The 14176-nt window shown below is 35.5% G+C and overlaps 33 non-coding genes across 33 annotated transcripts; all 33 read left to right on the forward strand.

Annotated features, from left to right (window-relative positions):
* The first annotated feature begins 479 nt into the window (after positions 1–479).
* TRNAT-UGU (transfer RNA threonine (anticodon UGU)) lies at positions 480–552 on the forward strand. Its single transcript has one exon. It is a non-coding gene; the product is annotated as a tRNA-Thr (tRNA).
* Positions 553–685: 133 nt separating this feature from the next.
* Positions 686–758, forward strand: TRNAT-UGU (transfer RNA threonine (anticodon UGU)). The gene has a single exon. It is a non-coding gene; the product is annotated as a tRNA-Thr (tRNA).
* Positions 759–925: 167 nt separating this feature from the next.
* TRNAT-AGU (transfer RNA threonine (anticodon AGU)) lies at positions 926–998 on the forward strand. The gene has a single exon. It is a non-coding gene; the product is annotated as a tRNA-Thr (tRNA).
* Positions 999–1131: 133 nt separating this feature from the next.
* TRNAT-UGU (transfer RNA threonine (anticodon UGU)) lies at positions 1132–1204 on the forward strand. Its single transcript has one exon. It is a non-coding gene; the product is annotated as a tRNA-Thr (tRNA).
* A 134-nt stretch (positions 1205–1338) lies between these two features.
* On the forward strand, positions 1339–1411 carry TRNAI-AAU (transfer RNA isoleucine (anticodon AAU)). The gene has a single exon. It is a non-coding gene; the product is annotated as a tRNA-Ile (tRNA).
* A 578-nt stretch (positions 1412–1989) lies between these two features.
* Positions 1990–2062, forward strand: TRNAT-AGU (transfer RNA threonine (anticodon AGU)). The gene has a single exon. It is a non-coding gene; the product is annotated as a tRNA-Thr (tRNA).
* A 372-nt stretch (positions 2063–2434) lies between these two features.
* Positions 2435–2507, forward strand: TRNAT-AGU (transfer RNA threonine (anticodon AGU)). Its single transcript has one exon. It is a non-coding gene; the product is annotated as a tRNA-Thr (tRNA).
* A 133-nt stretch (positions 2508–2640) lies between these two features.
* Positions 2641–2713, forward strand: TRNAT-UGU (transfer RNA threonine (anticodon UGU)). Its single transcript has one exon. It is a non-coding gene; the product is annotated as a tRNA-Thr (tRNA).
* Positions 2714–3291: 578 nt separating this feature from the next.
* TRNAT-AGU (transfer RNA threonine (anticodon AGU)) lies at positions 3292–3364 on the forward strand. Its single transcript has one exon. It is a non-coding gene; the product is annotated as a tRNA-Thr (tRNA).
* A 133-nt stretch (positions 3365–3497) lies between these two features.
* On the forward strand, positions 3498–3570 carry TRNAT-AGU (transfer RNA threonine (anticodon AGU)). The gene has a single exon. It is a non-coding gene; the product is annotated as a tRNA-Thr (tRNA).
* Positions 3571–3703: 133 nt separating this feature from the next.
* TRNAT-UGU (transfer RNA threonine (anticodon UGU)) lies at positions 3704–3776 on the forward strand. Its single transcript has one exon. It is a non-coding gene; the product is annotated as a tRNA-Thr (tRNA).
* Positions 3777–4593: 817 nt separating this feature from the next.
* On the forward strand, positions 4594–4666 carry TRNAT-AGU (transfer RNA threonine (anticodon AGU)). Its single transcript has one exon. It is a non-coding gene; the product is annotated as a tRNA-Thr (tRNA).
* A 133-nt stretch (positions 4667–4799) lies between these two features.
* On the forward strand, positions 4800–4872 carry TRNAT-UGU (transfer RNA threonine (anticodon UGU)). Its single transcript has one exon. It is a non-coding gene; the product is annotated as a tRNA-Thr (tRNA).
* Positions 4873–5006: 134 nt separating this feature from the next.
* TRNAI-AAU (transfer RNA isoleucine (anticodon AAU)) lies at positions 5007–5079 on the forward strand. The gene has a single exon. It is a non-coding gene; the product is annotated as a tRNA-Ile (tRNA).
* A 578-nt stretch (positions 5080–5657) lies between these two features.
* On the forward strand, positions 5658–5730 carry TRNAT-AGU (transfer RNA threonine (anticodon AGU)). Its single transcript has one exon. It is a non-coding gene; the product is annotated as a tRNA-Thr (tRNA).
* A 372-nt stretch (positions 5731–6102) lies between these two features.
* On the forward strand, positions 6103–6175 carry TRNAT-AGU (transfer RNA threonine (anticodon AGU)). The gene has a single exon. It is a non-coding gene; the product is annotated as a tRNA-Thr (tRNA).
* Positions 6176–6308: 133 nt separating this feature from the next.
* On the forward strand, positions 6309–6381 carry TRNAT-UGU (transfer RNA threonine (anticodon UGU)). Its single transcript has one exon. It is a non-coding gene; the product is annotated as a tRNA-Thr (tRNA).
* A 578-nt stretch (positions 6382–6959) lies between these two features.
* On the forward strand, positions 6960–7032 carry TRNAT-AGU (transfer RNA threonine (anticodon AGU)). The gene has a single exon. It is a non-coding gene; the product is annotated as a tRNA-Thr (tRNA).
* Positions 7033–7165: 133 nt separating this feature from the next.
* Positions 7166–7238, forward strand: TRNAT-AGU (transfer RNA threonine (anticodon AGU)). Its single transcript has one exon. It is a non-coding gene; the product is annotated as a tRNA-Thr (tRNA).
* Positions 7239–7371: 133 nt separating this feature from the next.
* On the forward strand, positions 7372–7444 carry TRNAT-UGU (transfer RNA threonine (anticodon UGU)). The gene has a single exon. It is a non-coding gene; the product is annotated as a tRNA-Thr (tRNA).
* Positions 7445–7816: 372 nt separating this feature from the next.
* On the forward strand, positions 7817–7889 carry TRNAT-AGU (transfer RNA threonine (anticodon AGU)). Its single transcript has one exon. It is a non-coding gene; the product is annotated as a tRNA-Thr (tRNA).
* Positions 7890–8260: 371 nt separating this feature from the next.
* Positions 8261–8333, forward strand: TRNAT-AGU (transfer RNA threonine (anticodon AGU)). Its single transcript has one exon. It is a non-coding gene; the product is annotated as a tRNA-Thr (tRNA).
* Positions 8334–8466: 133 nt separating this feature from the next.
* TRNAT-UGU (transfer RNA threonine (anticodon UGU)) lies at positions 8467–8539 on the forward strand. Its single transcript has one exon. It is a non-coding gene; the product is annotated as a tRNA-Thr (tRNA).
* A 133-nt stretch (positions 8540–8672) lies between these two features.
* Positions 8673–8745, forward strand: TRNAT-AGU (transfer RNA threonine (anticodon AGU)). The gene has a single exon. It is a non-coding gene; the product is annotated as a tRNA-Thr (tRNA).
* Positions 8746–9117: 372 nt separating this feature from the next.
* TRNAT-AGU (transfer RNA threonine (anticodon AGU)) lies at positions 9118–9190 on the forward strand. Its single transcript has one exon. It is a non-coding gene; the product is annotated as a tRNA-Thr (tRNA).
* A 166-nt stretch (positions 9191–9356) lies between these two features.
* TRNAN-AUU (transfer RNA asparagine (anticodon AUU)) lies at positions 9357–9429 on the forward strand. The gene has a single exon. It is a non-coding gene; the product is annotated as a tRNA-Asn (tRNA).
* A 133-nt stretch (positions 9430–9562) lies between these two features.
* TRNAT-AGU (transfer RNA threonine (anticodon AGU)) lies at positions 9563–9635 on the forward strand. The gene has a single exon. It is a non-coding gene; the product is annotated as a tRNA-Thr (tRNA).
* A 133-nt stretch (positions 9636–9768) lies between these two features.
* On the forward strand, positions 9769–9841 carry TRNAT-UGU (transfer RNA threonine (anticodon UGU)). Its single transcript has one exon. It is a non-coding gene; the product is annotated as a tRNA-Thr (tRNA).
* An 816-nt stretch (positions 9842–10657) lies between these two features.
* Positions 10658–10730, forward strand: TRNAT-UGU (transfer RNA threonine (anticodon UGU)). The gene has a single exon. It is a non-coding gene; the product is annotated as a tRNA-Thr (tRNA).
* A 1055-nt stretch (positions 10731–11785) lies between these two features.
* On the forward strand, positions 11786–11858 carry TRNAT-AGU (transfer RNA threonine (anticodon AGU)). The gene has a single exon. It is a non-coding gene; the product is annotated as a tRNA-Thr (tRNA).
* Positions 11859–13120: 1262 nt separating this feature from the next.
* Positions 13121–13193, forward strand: TRNAT-AGU (transfer RNA threonine (anticodon AGU)). Its single transcript has one exon. It is a non-coding gene; the product is annotated as a tRNA-Thr (tRNA).
* A 133-nt stretch (positions 13194–13326) lies between these two features.
* On the forward strand, positions 13327–13399 carry TRNAT-UGU (transfer RNA threonine (anticodon UGU)). Its single transcript has one exon. It is a non-coding gene; the product is annotated as a tRNA-Thr (tRNA).
* Positions 13400–13977: 578 nt separating this feature from the next.
* TRNAT-UGU (transfer RNA threonine (anticodon UGU)) lies at positions 13978–14050 on the forward strand. Its single transcript has one exon. It is a non-coding gene; the product is annotated as a tRNA-Thr (tRNA).
* Positions 14051–14176: the final 126 nt, after the last annotated feature.

Genomic DNA, 14176 nt, shown 5'->3' on the forward strand with positions numbered 1-14176 from the left:
GAAATATTCTGCATTCATATCGCTTCAAACCAAGGGCTCCGTGGCTTAGTGGTTAAAGCGCCAGTCATGTAAACAGGAGATCATGTGTTCGATTCTCGTCGGAGCCTAGCTTTTATATTACTTGAACTAAATTTCGAAGCTATTAAATTTTGAAAAGTTAAAAATTATAGTTGATTTAGATATGCATATATGCAAACAATAGTGTAAAAGTTCCCATGAGATAATTTAGTTAATTTACTGAAATATTCAGCATTCATATCGCTTCAAAGCAAGGGCTCCGTGGCTTAGTGGTTAAAGCGCCTGTCTAGTAAACAGAAGATCATGAGTTCGATTCTCGTCGGAACCTTGCTGTTATGTTACTTGACCTAGATTTCGTAGCTATTAAATTTTGTAAAATTGAAACAATAGGGTAAAAATTCCGATGAGTTAATTTAGATAAATTACTGGAATATTCAACATTCATGTCGCTTCAAAGCAAGGGCTCCGTGGCTTAGTGGTTAAAGCGCCTGTCTTGTAAACAGGAGATCATGAGTTCGATTCTCGTCGGAGCCTCGCTGTTATGTTACTTGAACTAGATTTCGTAGCTATATAATTTTGAAAAATTAAAATAATAGGGCAAAAGTTCCTATGAGATAATTTAGTTAATTTACTGAAATATTCTGCATTCATATCGCTTCAAAGCAAGGGCTCCGTGGCTTAGTGGTTAAAGCGCCAGTCTTGTAAACAGGAGATCATGTGTTCGATTCTCATCGGAGCCTTGCTGTTATATTACTTGAACTAGATTTCGAAGCTATTAAACTTTTGAAAATTTAAAAATAATAGTTGATTTAGATATGCATATATGCAAACAATAGTGTAAAAGTTCCCATGAAATAATTTAGTTAATTTACTGAAATATTCAGCATTCATATCGCTTCAAAGCCAGGGCTCCGTGGCTTAGTGGTTAAAGCGCCTGTCTAGTAAACAGGAGATCATGAGTTCGATTCTCGTCGGAGCCTTGCTGTTATGTTACTTGACCTAGATTTCGTAGCTATTAAATTTTGAAAAATTAAAACAATAGGGTAAAAATTCCGAGGAGTTAATTTAGTTAAATTACTGGAATATTCAGCATTCATGTCGCTTCAAAGCAAGGGCTCCGTGGCTTAGTGGTGAAAGCGCCTGTCTTGTAAACAGGAGATCATGAGTTCGATTCTAGTCGGAGCCTCGCTGTTATATTACTTGACCTAGATTTCGTAGCTATTAAATTTTGAAAAATTAAAACAATAGGGTAAAAATTCCGATGAGTTAATTTAGTTAAATTACTGGAATATTCAGCATTCATGTCGCTTCAAAGCAAAGGGCTCCGTGGCTTAGTGGGTAAAGCGCCTGTCTAATAAACAGGAGATCATGAGTTCGATTCTCGTCGGAGCCTCGCTGTTATGTTACTTGAACTAGATTTCGTAGCTATGTAATTTTGAAAAATTAAAATAATAGGGCAAAAGTTCCCATGAGATAATTTTGTTAATTTACTGAAATATTCTGCATTCATATCGCTTCAAAGCAAGGGCTCCGTGGCTTAGTGGTTAAAGCGCCAGTCTTGTAAACAGGAGTTCATGTGTTCGATTCTCGTCGGAGCCTTGCTGTTATATTACTTGAACTAGATTTCGAAGCTATTAAATTTTGAAAAATTAAAAATAATAGTTGATTTAGATATGCATATATGCAAACAATAGTGTAATAGTTCCCATGAGATAATTTAGTATTCTTACTGAAATATTCAGCATTCATATCACTTCAAAGCAAGGGCTCCGTGGCTTAATGGTTAAAGCGCCTGTCTAGTAAACAGGAGATCATGAGTTCTATTCTCGTCGGAGCCTTGCTGTTATGTTACTTGACCTAGATTTCGTAGCTATTAAATTTTGAAAAATTAAAACAATAAGGTAAAAATTCCGAGGAGTTAATTTAGTTAAATTACTGGAATATTCAGCATTCATGTCGTTTCAAAGCAAGGGCTCCGTGGCTTAGTTGTTAAAGCGCCTGTCTAGTAAACAGGAGATCATGAGTTCGATTCTCGTCGGAGCCTCGCTGTTATGTTACTTGAACTAGATTTCGTAGCTATATAATTTTGAAAAATTAAAATAATAGGGCAAAAGTTCCAATGAGATAATTTTGTTAATTTACTGAAATATGCTGCATTCATATCGCTTCAAAGCAAGGGCTCCGTGGCTTAGTGGTTAAAGCGCCAGTCTTGTAAACAGGAGATCATGTGTTCGATTCTCGTCGGAGCCTTGCTGTTATATTACTTGAACTAGATTTCGAAGCTATTAAATTTTGAAAATTTAAAAATAATAGTTGATTTAGATATGCATATATGCAAACAATAGTGTAAAAGTTCCCATGAAATAATTTAGTTAATTTACTAAAATATTCAGCATTCATATCGCTTCAAAGCCAGGGCTCCGTGGCTTAGTGGTTAAAGCGCCTGTCTAGTAAACAGGAGATCATGAGTTCGATTCTCGTCGGAGCCTTGCTGTTATGTTACTTGACCTAGATTTCGTAGCTATTAAATTTTGAAAAATTAAAACAATAGGGTAAAAATTCCGAGGAGTTAATTTAGTTAAATTACTGGAATATTTAGCATTCATGTCGCTTCAAAGCAAGGGCTCCGTGGCTTAGTGGTTAAAGCGCCTGTCTTGTAAACAGGAGATCATGAGTTCGATTCTCGTCGGAGCCTCGCTGTTATGTTACTTGAACTAGATTTCGTAGCTATTAAATTTTGAAAAATTAAAACATTAGGGTAAAAATTCCGATGAGTTAATTTAGTTAAATTACTGGAATATTCAGCATTCATGTCGCTTCAAAGCAAGGGCTCCGTTGCTTAGTGGTTAAAGCGCCAGTCGTGTAAACAGGAGATCATGTGTTCGATTCTCGTCGGAGCCATGCTGTTATATTACTTGAACTAGATTTCGAAGCTATTAAATTTTGAAAAATTAAAAATAATAGTTGATTTAGACATGCATATATGCAAACAATAGTGTAAAAGTTCCCATGAAATAATTTAGTTAATTTACTGAAATATTCAGCATTCATATCGCTTCAAAGCAAGGGCTCCGTGGCTTAGTGGTTAAAGCGCTTGTCTAGTAAACAGGAGATTATGAGTTCGATTCTCGTCGGAGAATCGCTGTTATGTTACTTGAACTAGATTTCGTAGCTATATAATTTTGAAAAATTAAAATAATAGGGCAAAAGTTCCCATGAGATAATTTAGTTAATTTACTGAAATATTCAGCATTCATATCGCTTCAAAGCCAGGGCTCCGTGGCTTAGTGGTTAAAGCGCCTGTCTAGTAAACAGGAGATCATGAGTTCGATTCTCGTCGGAGCCTTGCTGTTATGTTACTTGACCTAGATTTCGTAGCTATTAAATTTTGAAAAATTAAAACAATAGGGTAAAAATTCCGAGGAGTTAATTTAGTTAAATTACTGGAATATTCAGCATTCATGTCGCTTCAAAGCCAGGGCTCCGTGGCTTAGTGGTTAAAGCGCCTGTCTAGTAAACAGGAGATCATGAGTTCGATTCTCGTCGGAGCCTTGCTGTTATGTTACTTGACCTAGATTTCGTAGCTATTAAATTTTGAAAAATTAAAACAATAGGGTAAAAATTCCGAGGAGTTAATTTAGTTAAATTACTGGAATATTTAGCATTCATGTCGCTTCAAAGCAAGGGCTCCGTGGCTTAGTGGTTAAAGCGCCTGTCTTGTAAACAGGAGATCATGAGTTCGATTCTCGTCGGAGCCTCGCTGTTATGTTACTTGAACTAGATTTCGTAGCTATTAAATTTTGAAAAATTAAAACATTAGGGTAAAAATTCCGATGAGTTAATTTAGTTAAATTACTGGAATATTCAGCATTCATGTCGCTTCAAAGCAAGGGCTCCGTGGCTTAGTGGTTAAAACGCCAGTCGTGTAAACAGGAGATCATGTGTTCGATTCTCGTCGGAGCCATGCTGTTATATTACTTGAACTAGATTTCGAAGCTATTAAATTTTGAAAAATTAAAAATAATAGTTGATTTAGACATGCATATATGCAAACAATAGTGTAAAAGTTCCCATGAAATAATTTAGTTAATTTACTGAAATATTCAGCATTCATATCGCTTCAAAGCAAGGGCTCCGTGGCTTAGTGGTTAAAGCGCTTGTCTAGTAAACAGGAGATTATGAGTTCGATTCTCGTCGGAGAATCGCTGTTATGTTACTTGAACTAGATTTCGTAGCTATATAATTTTGAAAAATTAAAATAATAGGGCAAAAGTTCCCATGAGATAATTTAGTTAATTTACTGAAATATTCTGCATTCATATCGCTTCAAAGCAAGGGCTCCGTGGCTTAGTGGTTAAAGCGCCAGTCTTGTAAACAGGAGATCATGTGTTCGATTCTCGTCGGAGCCTTGCTGTTATATTACTTGAACTAGATTTCGAAGCTATTAAATTTTGAAAAATTAAAAATAATAGTTGATTTAGATATGCATATATGCAAATAATAATGTAAAAGTTCCCATGAAATAATTTAGTTAATTTACTGAAATATTCAGCATTCATATCGCTTCAAAGCCAGGGCTCCGTGGCTTAGTGGTTAAAGCGCCTGTCTAGTAAACAGGAGATCATGAGTTCGATTCTCGTCGGAGCCTTGCTGTTATGTTACTTGACCTAGATTTCGTAGCTATTAAATTTTGAAAAATTAAAACAATAGGGTAAAAATTCCGAGGAGTTAATTTAGTTAAATTACTGGAATATTCAGCATTCATGTCGCTTCAAAGCAAGGGCTCCGTGGCTTAGTGGTTAAAGCGCCTGTCTTGTAAACAGGAGATCATGAGTTCGATTCTAGTCGGAGCCTCGCTGTTATATTACTTGACCTAGATTTCGTAGCTATTAAATTTTGAAAAATTAAAACAATAGGGTAAAAATTCCGATGAGTTAATTTAGTTAAATTACTGGAATATTCAGCATTCATGTCGCTTCAAAGCAAAGGGCTCCGTGGCTTAGTGGTTAAAGCGCCTGTCTAATAAACAGGAGATCATGAGTTCGATTCTCGTCGGAGCCTCGCTGTTATGTTACTTGAACTAGATTTCGTAGCTATGTAATTTTGAAAAATTAAAATAATAGGGCAAAAGTTCCCATGAGATAATTTTGTTAATTTACTGAAATATTCTGCATTCATATCGCTTCAAAGCAAGGGCTCCGTGGCTTAGTGGTTAAAGCGCCAGTCTTGTAAACAGGAGTTCATGTGTTCGATTCTCGTCGGAGCCTTGCTGTTATATTACTTGAACTAGATTTCGAAGCTATTAAATTTTGAAAAATTAAAAATAATAGTTGATTTAGATATGCATATATGCAAACAATAGTGTAATAGTTCCCATGAGATAATTTAGTATTCTTACTGAAATATTCAGCATTCATATCACTTCAAAGCAAGGGCTCCGTGGCTTAATGGTTAAAGCGCCTGTCTAGTAAACAGGAGATCATGAGTTCTATTCTCGTCGGAGCCTTGCTGTTATGTTACTTGACCTAGATTTCGTAGCTATTAAATTTTGAAAAATTAAAACAATAAGGTAAAAATTCCGAGGAGTTAATTTAGTTAAATTACTGGAATATTCAGCATTCATGTCGTTTCAAAGCAAGGGCTCCGTGGCTTAGTTGTTAAAGCGCCTGTCTAGTAAACAGGAGATCATGAGTTCGATTCTCGTCGGAGCCTCGCTGTTATGTTACTTGAACTAGATTTCGTAGCTATATAATTTTGAAAAATTAAAATAATAGGGCAAAAGTTCCAATGAGATAATTTTGTTAATTTACTGAAATATGCTGCATTCATATCGCTTCAAAGCAAGGGCTCCGTGGCTTAGTGGTTAAAGCGCCAGTCTTGTAAACAGGAGATCATGTGTTCGATTCTCGTCGGAGCCTTGCTGTTATATTACTTGAACTAGATTTCGAAGCTATTAAATTTTGAAAATTTAAAAATAATAGTTGATTTAGATATGCATATATGCAAACAATAGTGTAAAAGTTCCCATGAAATAATTTAGTTAATTTACTAAAATATTCAGCATTCATATCGCTTCAAAGCCAGGGCTCCGTGGCTTAGTGGTTAAAGCGCCTGTCTAGTAAACAGGAGATCATGAGTTCGATTCTCGTCGGAGCCTTGCTGTTATGTTACTTGACCTAGATTTCGTAGCTATTAAATTTTGAAAAATTAAAACAATAGGGTAAAAATTCCGAGGAGTTAATTTAGTTAAATTACTGGAATATTTAGCATTCATGTCGCTTCAAAGCAAGGGCTCCGTGGCTTAGTGGTTAAAGCGCCTGTCTTGTAAACAGGAGATCATGAGTTCGATTCTCGTCGGAGCCTCGCTGTTATGTTACTTGAACTAGATTTCGTAGCTATTAAATTTTGAAAAATTAAAACATTAGGGTAAAAATTCCGATGAGTTAATTTAGTTAAATTACTGGAATATTCAGCATTCATGTCGCTTCAAAGCAAGGGCTCCGTGGCTTAGTGGTTAAAGCGCCAGTCGTGTAAACAGGAGATCATGTGTTCGATTCTCGTCGGAGCCATGCTGTTATATTACTTGAACTAGATTTCGAAGCTATTAAATTTTGAAAAATTAAAAATAATAGTTGATTTAGACATGCATATATGCAAACAATAGTGTAAAAGTTCCCATGAAATAATTTAGTTAATTTACTGAAATATTCAGCATTCATATCGCTTCAAAGCAAGGGCTCCGTGGCTTAGTGGTTAAAGCGCTTGTCTAGTAAACAGGAGATTATGAGTTCGATTCTCGTCGGAGAATCGCTGTTATGTTACTTGAACTAGATTTCGTAGCTATATAATTTTGAAAAATTAAAATAATAGGGCAAAAGTTCCCATGAGATAATTTAGTTAATTTACTGAAATATTCAGCATTCATATCGCTTCAAAGCCAGGGCTCCGTGGCTTAGTGGTAAAAGCGCCTGTCTAGTAAACAGGAGATCATGAGTTCGATTCTCGTCGGAGCCTTGCTGTTATGTTACTTGACCTAGATTTCGTAGCTATTAAATTTTGAAAAATTAAAACAATAGGGTAAAAATTCCGAGGAGTTAATTTAGTTAAATTACTGGAATATTCAGCATTCATGTCGCTTCAAAGCCAGGGCTCCGTGGCTTAGTGGTTAAAGCGCCTGTCTAGTAAACAGGAGATCATGAGTTCGATTCTCGTCGGAGCCTTGCTGTTATGTTACTTGACCTAGATTTCGTAGCTATTAAATTTTGAAAAATTAAAACAATAGGGTAAAAATTCCGAGGAGTTAATTTAGTTAAATTACTGGAATATTTAGCATTCATGTCGCTTCAAAGCAAGGGCTCCGTGGCTTAGTGGTTAAAGCGCCTGTCTTGTAAACAGGAGATCATGAGTTCGATTCTCGTCGGAGCCTCGCTGTTATGTTACTTGAACTAGATTTCGTAGCTATTAAATTTTGAAAAATTAAAACATTAGGGTAAAAATTCCGATGAGTTAATTTAGTTAAATTACTGGAATATTCAGCATTCATGTCGCTTCAAAGCAAGGGCTCCGTGGCTTAGTGGTTAAAACGCCAGTCGTGTAAACAGGAGATCATGTGTTCGATTCTCGTCGGAGCCATGCTGTTATATTACTTGAACTAGATTTCGAAGCTATTAAATTTTGAAAAATTAAAAATAATAGTTGATTTAGACATGCATATATGCAAACAATAGTGTAAAAGTTCCCATGAAATAATTTAGTTAATTTACTGAAATATTCAGCATTCATATCGCTTCAAAGCAAGGGCTCCGTGGCTTAGTGGTTAAAGCGCCTGTCTAGTAAACAGGAGATCATGAGTTCGATTCTCGTCGGAGCCTTGCTGGTATGTTACTTGACCTAGATTTCGTAGCTATTAAATTTTGAAAAATTAAAACAATAGGGTAAAAATTCCGAGGAGTTAATTTAGTTAAATTACTGGAATATTCAGCATTCATGTCGCTTCAAAGCAAGGGCGCCGTGGCTTAGTGGTTAAAGGCCTGTCTTGTAAACAGGAGATCATGAGCTCGATTCTAGTCGGAGCCTCGCTGTTATATTACTTGAACTAGATTTCGAAGCTATTAAATTTTGAAAAATTAAAAATAATAGTTGATTTAGATATGCATATAAGCAAACAATAGTGTAAAAGTTCCGATGTGATAATTTAGTTAATTTACTGAAATATTCAGCATTCATATCGCTTTAAAGCAAGGGCTCCGTGGCTTAGTGGTTAAAGCGCCTGTCTAGTAAACAGGAGATCATGAGTTCGATTCTCGTCGGAGCCTTGCTGTTATGTTACTTGACCTAGATTTCGTAGCTATTAAATGTTGAAAAATTGAAACAATAGGATAAAAATTCCGATGAGTTAATTTAGTTAAATTACTGGAATATTCAGCATTCATGTCGCTTCAAAGCAAGGGCTCTGTGGCTTAGTGGTTAAAGCGCCTGCCTTGTAAACAGGAGATCATGAGTTCGATTCTCGTCGGAGCCACGCTGTTATGTTACTTGACCTAGATTTCGTAGCTATTAAATTTTGAAAAATCAAACCAATAGGGTAAAAATTCCGATGAGTTAATTTAGTTAAATTACTGGAATATTCAGCATTCATGTCGCTTCAAAGCAAGGGCTCCGTGGCTTAGTGGTTTAAGCGCCTGTCTAGTAAACAGGAGAACATGAGTTCGATTCTCGTCGGAGCCTCGCTGTTATGTTACTTGAACTAGATTTCGTAGCTATATAATTTTGAAAAATTAAAATAATAGGGCAAAAGTTCCCATGAGATAATTTAGTTAATTTACTGAAATATTCTGCATTCATATCGCTTCAAAGCAAGGGCTCCGTGGCTTAGTGGTTAAAGCGCCAGTCTTGTAAACAGGAGATCATGTGTTCGATTCTCGTCGGAGCCTTGCTGTTATATTACTTGAACTAGATTTCGAAGCTATTAAATTTTGAAAAATTAAAAATAATAGTTGATTTAGATATGCATATATGGAAATAATAATGTAAAAGTTCCCATGAAATAATTTAGTTAATTTACTGATATATTCAGCATTCATATCGCTTCAAAGCAAGGGCTCCGTGGCTTAGTGGTTAAAGCGCCTGTCTAGTAAACAGGAGATCATGAGTTCGATTCTCGTCGGAGCCTTGCTGTTATGTTACTTGACCTAGATTTCGTAGCTATTAAATTTTGAAAAATTAAAAATAATAGTTGATTTAGATATGCATATAAGCAAACAATAGTTTAAAAGTTCCGATGTGATAATTTAGTTAATTTACTGAAATATTCAGCATTCATATCGCTTCAAAGCAAGGGCTCCGTGGCTTAGTGGTTAAAGCGCCTGTCTATTAAACCGGAGATCATGAGTTCGATTCTCGTCGGAGCCTCGCTGTTATGTTACTTGACCTAGATTTCGTAGCTATTAAATTTTGAAAAATTAAACCAATAGGGTAAAAATTCCGAGGAGTTAATTTAGTTAAATTACTGGAATATTCAGCATTCATGTCGCTTCAAAGCAAGGGCTCCGTGGCTTAGTGGTTAAAGCGCCTGTCTAGTAAACAGGAGATCATGAGTTCGATTCTCGTCGGAGCCTTGCTGTAATGTTACCTGATCTAGATTTCGTAGCTATAAAATTTTGAAAAATTAAAATAATAGGGCAAAAGTTCCCATGAGATAATTTAGTTAATTTACTGAAATATTCAGCATTCATATCGCTTCAAACCAAGGGCTCCGTGGCTTAGTGGTTAAAGCGCCTGTCTTGTAAACAGGAGATCATGAGTTCGATTCTCGTCGGAGCCTCGCTGTTATATTACTTGAACTAGATTTCGAAGCTATTAAATTTTGAAAAATTAAAAATAATAGTTTATTTAGATATGCATATAAGCAAACAATAGTGTAAAAGTTCCGATGTGATAATTTAGTTAATTTACGGAAATATTCAGCATTCATATCGCTTCAAAGCAAGGGCTCCGTGGCTTAGTGGTTAATGCGCCTGTCTAGTAAACAGGAGATCATGAGTTCGATTCTCGTCGGAGCCTGGCTGTTATGTTACTTGACCTAGATTTCTTAGCTATTAAATTTTGAAAAATTAAAACAATAGGGTAAAAATTCCGATTAGTTAATTTAGTTAAATTACTGGAATATTCAGCATTCATGTAGCTTCAAAGCAAGGGCTCCGTGGCTTAGTGGTTAAAGCGCCTGTCTAGTAAACAGGAGATCATGTGTTCGATTCTCGTCGGAGCCTCGCTGTTATGTTACTTGAACTAGATTTCGTAGCTATATAATTTTGAAAAATTAAAATAATAGGGCAAAAATTCCCAAGAGATAATTTAGTTAATTTACTAAATATCCTGCATTCATTTCGCTTCAAAGCAAGGGCTCCGTGGCTTAGTGGTTAAAGCGCCAGTCTTGTAAACAGGACATCATGTGTTCGATTCTCGTCGGAGCCTTGCTGTTATATTAGTTGAACTAGATTTCGAAGCTATTAAATTTTTAAAAATTAAAAATAATAGTTGATTTAGATATGCATATATGCAAACAATAGTGTAAAAATTCCCATGAGATAATTTAGTTAATTTACTGAAATATTCTGCATTCATATCGCTTCAAACCAAGGGCTCCGTGGCTTAGTGGTTAAAGCGCCTGTCTTGTAAATAGGAGATCATGAGTTCGATTCTCGTCGGAGCCTCGCTGTTATATTTCTTGAACTAGATTTCGAAGCTATTAAATTTTGAAAAATTAAAAATAATAGTTGATTTAGATATGCATATAAGCAAACAATAGTGTATAAGTTCCGATGTGATAATTTAGTTAATTTACTGAAATATTCAGCATTCATATCGCTTCAAAGCAAGGGCTCCGTGGCTTAAGGGTTAATGCGCCTGTCTAGTAAACAGGAGATCATGAGTTCGATTCTCGTCGGAGCCTGGCTGTTATGTTACTTGACCTAGATTTCGTAGCTATTAAATTTTGAAAAATTAAAACAATAGGGTAAAAATTCCGATGAGTTAATTTAGTTAAATTACTGGAATATTCAGCATTCATGTCGCTTCAAAGCAAGGGTCCATGGCTTAGTGGTTAAAGCTCCTGTCTAGTAAACAGGAGATCATGAGTTCGATTCTCGTCGGAGCCTCGCTGTTTTGTTACTTGAACTAGATTTCGTAGCTATATAATTTTGAAAAATTAAAATAATAGGGCAAAAGTTCCCAAGAGATAATTTAGTTAATTTACTGAAATATCCTGCATTCATATCGCTTCAAAGCAAGGGTTCCGTGGCTTAGTGGTTAAAGCGCCAGTCTTGTAAACAGGAGATCATGTGTTCGATTCTCGTCGGAGCCTTGCTGTTATATTAGTTGAACTAGATTTCGAAGCTATGAAATTTTGAAAAAATAAAAATAATTGTTGATTTAGATATGCATATATGCAAACAATAGTGTAAAAGTTCCAAGAGATAATTTAGTTAATTTACTGAAATATTCTGCATTCATATCGCTTCAAAGCAAGGGCTCCGTGGCTTAGTGGTTAAAACGCCAGTCTTGTAAACAGGAGATCATGTGTTCGATTCTCGTCGGAGCTTTGCTGTTATATTACTTGAACTAGATTTCAAAGCTATTAAATTTTGAAAAAATTAAAAATTTTAGTTGATTTAGATATGCATATATGCAAACAATAGTGTAAAAGTTCCCATGAGATAATTTAGTTAATTTACTGAAATATTCAGCATTCATATCGCTTCAAAGCAAGGGCTCCGTGGCTTAGTGGTTAAAGCGCCTGTCTAGTAAACAGGAGATCATGAGTTCGATTCTCGTCGGAGCCTTGCTGTTATGTTACCTGATCTAGATTTCGTAGCTATAAAATTTTGAAAAATTAAAATAATAGGGCAAAAGTTCCCATGAGATAATTTAGTTAATTTACTGAAATATTCTGCATTCATATCGCTTCAAACCAAGGGCTCCGTGGCTTAGAGGTTAAGGCGCCTTTCTTGTAAACAGGAGATCATGAGTTCGATTCTCGTCGGAGCCTCGCTGTTATATTACTTGAACTAGATTTCGAAGCTATTAAATTTTGAAAAATTAAAAATAATAGTTGATTTAGATATGCATATAAGCAAACAATAGTGTAAAAGTTCCGATGTGATAATTTAGTTAATTTACTGAAATATTCAGCATTCATATCGCTTCAAAGCAAGGGCTCCGTGGCTTAGTGGTTAATGCGCCTGTCTAGTAAACAGGAGATCATGAGTTCGATTCTCGTCGGAGCCTGGCTGTTATGTTACTTTGCCTAGATTTCTTAGCTATTAAATTTTGAAAAATTAAAACAATAGGGTAAAAATTCCGATTAGTTAATTTAGTTAAATTACTGGAATATTCAGCATTCATGTAGCTTCAAAGCAAGGGCTCCGTGGCTTAGTGGTTAATGCGCCTGTCTAGTAAACAGGAGATCATGTGTTCGATTCTCGTCGGAGCCTCGCTGTTATGTTACTTGAACTAGATTTCGTAGCTATATAATTTTGAAAAATTAAAATAATAGGGCAAAAGTTCCCAAGAGATAATTTAGTTAATTTACTGAAATATCTTGCATTCATATCGCTTCAAAGCAAGGGTTCCGTGGCTTAGTGGTTAAAGCGCCAGTCTTGTAAACAGGAGATCATGTGTTCGATTCTCGTCGGAGCCTTGCTGTTATATTAGTTGAACTAGATTTCGAAGCTATGAAATTTTGAAAAAATAAAAATAATTGTTGATTTAGATATGCATATATGCAAACAATAGTGTAAAAGTTCCAAGAGATAATTTAGTTATTTTACTGAAATATTCTGCATTCATATCGCTTCAAAGCAAGGGCTCCGTGGCTTAGTGGTTAAAACGCCAGTCTTGTAAACAGGCGATCATGTGTTCGATTCTCGTCGGAGCTTTGCTGTTATATTACTTGAACTAGATTTCAAAGCTATTAAATTTTGAAAAAATTAAAAATTTTAGTTGATTTAGATATGCATATATGCAAACAATAGTGTAAAAGTTCCCATGAGATAATTTAGTTAATTTACTGAAATATTCATCATTCATATCGCTTCAAAGCAAGGGCTCCGTGGCTTAGTGGTTAAAGCGCCTGTCTAGTAAACAGGAGATCATGAGTTCGATTCTCGTCGGAGCCTTGCTGTTATGTTACCTGATCTAGATTTCGTAGCTATAAAATTTTGAAAAATTAAAATAATAGGGCAAAAGTTCCCATGAGATAATTTAGTTAATTTACTGAAATATTCTGCATTCATATCGCTTCAAACCAAGGGCTCCGTGGCTTAGAGGTTAAAGCGCCTTTCTTGTAAACAGGAGATCATGAGTTCGATTCTCGTCGGAGCCTCGCTGTTATATTACCTGAACTAGATTTCGAAGCTATTAAATTTTGAAAAATTAAAAATAATAGTTGATTTAGATATGCATATAAGCAAACAATAGTGTAAAAGTTCCGATGTGATAATTTAGTTAATTTACTGAAATATTCAGCATTCATATCGCTTCAAAGCAAGGGCTCCGTGGCTTAGTGGTTAATGCGCCTGTCTAGTAAACAGGAGATCATGAGTTCGATTCTCGTCGGAGCCTGGCTGTTATGTTACTTTGCCTAGATTTCTTAGTTATTAAATTTTGAAAAATTAAAACAATAGGGTAAAAATTCCGATTAGTTAATTTAGTTAACTTACTGGAATATTCAGCATTCATGTAGCTTCAAAGCAAGGGCTCCGTGGCTTAGTGGTTAAAGCGCCTGTCTAGTAAACAGGAGATCATGTGTTCGATTCTCGTCGGAGCCTCGCTGTTATGTTACTTGAACTAGATTTCGTAGCTATATAATTTTGAAAAATTAAAATAATAGGGCAAAAGTTCCCATGAGATAATTTAGTTAATTTACTGAAATATTCTGCATTCATATCGCTTCAAACCAAGGGCTCCGTGGCTTAGTGGTTAAAGCGCCTGTCTTGTAAACAGGAGATCATGAGTTCGATTCTCGTCGGAGCCTCGCTGTTATATTACTTGAACTAGATTTCGAAGCTATTAAATTTTGAAAAATTAAAAATAATAGTTTATTTAGATATGCATATAAGCAAACAATAGTGTAAAAGTTCCGATGTGATAATTTAGTTAA

The sequence above is a fragment of the Phalangium opilio genome, unplaced genomic scaffold (genome assembly GCF_054372755.1).
Source record: "Phalangium opilio isolate 3A_F unplaced genomic scaffold, DU_Popi_V2 ptg000092l_1, whole genome shotgun sequence".
In the NCBI taxonomy this organism is placed as follows: domain Eukaryota; kingdom Metazoa; phylum Arthropoda; class Arachnida; order Opiliones; family Phalangiidae; genus Phalangium; species Phalangium opilio.